The sequence below is a fragment of the Callospermophilus lateralis genome, chromosome 3, assembly GCF_048772815.1.
Source record: "Callospermophilus lateralis isolate mCalLat2 chromosome 3, mCalLat2.hap1, whole genome shotgun sequence".
Taxonomy (NCBI): domain Eukaryota; kingdom Metazoa; phylum Chordata; class Mammalia; order Rodentia; family Sciuridae; genus Callospermophilus; species Callospermophilus lateralis.
The window spans coordinates 38624887-38629006 of NC_135307.1; positions in this window are offsets into that span (position 1 = coordinate 38624887).

Sequence of the window (4120 nt, forward strand, 5' to 3'; positions counted from 1 at the left end):
AGAACCAGGAGGTCCAGAACTCCCCCTGTATCTCTAGTACATAACATTTCAGGGATCCATCTCTTACTGGGTCCCTCTCTGGGTACCAGGCTCTTTCACACTCCAAGTAGCACAGCATAGATCTGTTCCTGATCTCTTACAATGCCAGCCTTCTGCCTTGTTGTTCTGGCCTTAAGACCACTAGCTGAATCCTACATCATTTCTAGCTTGTATCTGCCTCTCCTTTTTGTTCTTGCAGCTCTAGAACACATTTGTAACTAGTTACCTATATTAAGTCACATCTGCCTGAAAAAAAAAAAAAAAGCATGATTTCTCTTTTACTAACTAGTTTCTAAGCTATCTAGTACTTGTTACAAACAGTGGGCCAAAGAAAGAGATTCACCAAGATTCTCCAGAGAATGAGTTACTGAGCTGTATAAGCTTAAATTGCAGGGATGTCATAAACCCCACTGGAAAATGGGATAGTGGAAATATACAGAAAATGCTGGAATTCTGATTTCTGAATTTATCAGCTGCTTATAGTAGGTAATGGGAGCACAATTGGGTGTTTCGCTTAATTGTTTTGGTAGTAACAGTGATTTTAAGTACCAATGGGTGAGATGTTATTTCTGGAGACTTTATTGAATAAACAAAAAACAAAACAAAACTCAGGGCTTTAAACTTCCAACACAAAAATGTGATTTAAAAAAAATGCCCACTGTAGCCCTATAACAAAAATCAGATTAAATATGATTAAAAATCTTGTTGTACTGAATGCGATATCACACTATAAATTGAGCTTATACCTTGGTAAGCGTATTTTTTAAATTAAAGTCATTGATGGGAAAGAGTGAAGACACTTAAACTTTCCAATGGAAACCTCTGGGTAGATGAGAAAGAATCTGAGATATATGAAGTTCTTTGGCAAAATAAAAGAAATGCCTCATCTCTTGAATATGAAAACTAATTTTTTATTGCTTAAAGATCCTGTTATAACCTTAACCAAGGTGATTACCTTGTAATATGGTAACTATTTTCCTTAGTATAGCCCTCCCCCCACATTGATTATTGCTTCCATATACATAAGTAGAATTTGATTACATACTCTCCAATGGGAACAGGACAAACTCTGACCCAGGAAAAGATATCTTAAACAATAAAATACTTGCAAGATTTATCTAACTTATGTCAATCAATACAAGGAGACTATAGATAAGAATAGATTCTAAAGATGTTAGGCCAACGAGAATGGAATGTAATATTATTACCAAGTTTTTTACTCTAGTGCACTTATCTAAGACACTGGAATTATGTTGTTTCGAGAAACTGGAAATAGCTTTGATAATTGCTTTTGTTGGTTGAATAAACCAGTACTGAATATTCAAGAGAATATATTTAATATTTAAAATGACGGAATTTCTCTAACATAAATGTAGAGGAAGGAATCCTAAATCTTAGGCAGATGGATATTTCAGAGTGGATTTGTCATCTGTGACCCATCCTATTCCTATTCTTTCTCAAGAGAGCCCAGAAGCATTCCATTTCTTTAGGAATTGACACATGCATTAGTTAAAGGAGAAACAATGCCATTGGAAAACAATGTGGTGTTCATCCAAGGCAGGAGGGAGGATAGTAGTGGGAGTTATCCCATTAACCTGTGTTGTCTAATTTCAATGGGAAACATAGGACCTGACTTATAAAAGCCGAAGATCGGAGAAAATACAAGCCTTTTTTTTTTCTTTGTGGTGCTGGGGATCAAACCCAGGGTTTGGTATATGCTAGGTAAGCGGTCTACCACTGATTGACCCATATTCCATTGAACACATTTAATGAAACAGGTAGAGGGAAAGAATGACAACCAGTCAGGGGTCTCAGGTTTGACAGCTGTATTTAATGATAGTTAAGGGAAAGGGTGATCTTATGAATTAAATCAGTGAATTAATATTATTTATTTAAATTTAAAAAAAACCTTGAGAAATAAAAAATGCCACTGCGGTACTTTAGACATAGCAGAAAATCACAATGTTAGATGATATATGAAATTTTGAACTGCATTGCCTCTCAGTGTTATCATATGTCCGTAGGTTTCAGGAGAAATAATTTCTCCTCAGTTTCAGAAGAAATAATTGAAACAGACTGGGAGAATCCCCACATTGACTCCCTGACCCTTGGAGTGAGGCATAGCTGAAAGCATACCAGAAGGAATACCACATTTTTATGGAAAGTGCCAAGATTCTTGTCAACACTACAACTTGAAGAATGTTGAATTGATGATTCCTACCAACTCCCAATATTCTCAGCCATGCAAAGGCAGATTGGTATTGAAGAAAACCTGTAGATTATAACAAATTTGATTATATAGTGATTACAATTGCAGCAGCTGTCTCTTTTGAGGGGTTTTAGATATGGTCCAGGTATGAGAAATCACTGCAGAAATTGATTGCTCTATTTTCCTCTGGTCTTATTAAGAAAAACCACTAGAAGCAAGTTTCCTTTACCAGGGAGGATTATCAATATACATACCTTTATTACACAATTTGGATTGGGAGGGACTCAATTGATGTTTGTCATTAGCTAGGCTTAAAGGACCTTCCTTGTAGTGCTGGGGATCAAACCCAGGATTTGGCATATGCTAGGTAAGCGGTCTACCACTGAGTGACCCATATTCCATGAACACATTTAATGAAACAGGTAAAGAATGACAACCAGACAGTGGGTCTCAGGTTTGATAGCGATATTTAATGATAGTTAAGGGAAAGGGTGGTATTGAAGAAAACCTATAGTTTATAATAAATTTAATTTGGATACCCCACAGCTCTAGCATTCTGAACTAAATAATATCTGCTTGAATTTTAGAATATGATTATTGACACTTTGTATTCTTAAGAGCAGTTGAAGTAGCATTGGATAGCCTAATCTTCAAATATTTAGTAGAAAGTGATTTCATGCAAGGTAGTAGATTGACTGCTTTTTGTGTTTTATCCAGGAAAACTGATCTAATATTTGTACTTTTTTACTGTATTTTTTGTAAGTTATAATTTCCTTCAAAATTATTATTTGGTTCTTATATATCTTTGATTTTTTCACCATTTTCATGGGCTAAGAGGTGAGTTAAAGTCTTCTATTACGTGTGTATTTCTCTGTCTCATAGATTTGCTTTATGAAGTTGAGGTATTTGGCTCATGGATATTAAAAACTCTTTTCACTGTGAATCATTCTTTTTAATATTACAAAGTGTCCTTCTTTGTTGGCCAAATTATGTCTTAACTAATAGATTATGACTCAAATTTTCTTTGTTTTCCTTTATCTTGTGTAATTTACTGTCCTTTTATTTTCCATGTTTCTAAATTACATTGCTTTAAATACTTCAACATGCAGAGAATGAATTTCTATGTATTTATAGAAAATATTTTTATTAGATAAATGTTATGAAAAATATATAAGAAAAGTTCATTATACTCATTAATACAGATGTTATTGTTTATAGAGATTTTATAAAAGTAGATTACTTCTTTGCTTTTTGTGTGTGTGTAGTTCCTTTGATAATTATGAAGATTTATCTTTGTGTTCTAATCATTATCTCTATAAATCTGCCTTTATATAAAGCCCCTAGTTACCTATTTCTTTTGACAGTTATAATCTTTACTTTGAATAATGAAAAAATAGTGTTTTATTTTATTCCCTGAGCCTTTTTATTATTTCACAATTTTCATCAATAACATTAACTTTAGTAATATTTGCATTTGTGCTTTTAAATACAACCTGTAATTATATTATTTTTTTCCAGAGTTGAAGGATTACCTTTACCTAATAGGGTACCTTTATAATCAGTGCACTTATCTCCCATTTTCTTCCTTCTTTCCCAGTTTTAGTTGATCATATCATTTCTACATATATAGGTCTCCAGCATTTATATTCTTTCCTGTCACCAGAAACCCAATATTGATTTAAGTCCTGGCTTTATAGTTACATATATTAAATGCTCCCCACAAATTATTTTGTTTCAATTCCTCCAGCTCATCTCAGATAAAATTAATTTTCCAATAGTTTCCATAAGACTCATGGGAAAAATATTCCTTTTTTTAACATTTTCAAAATTGTTTATCTGAAACTTTTGTACTTGGAAAAAAAGTTGGTTGAA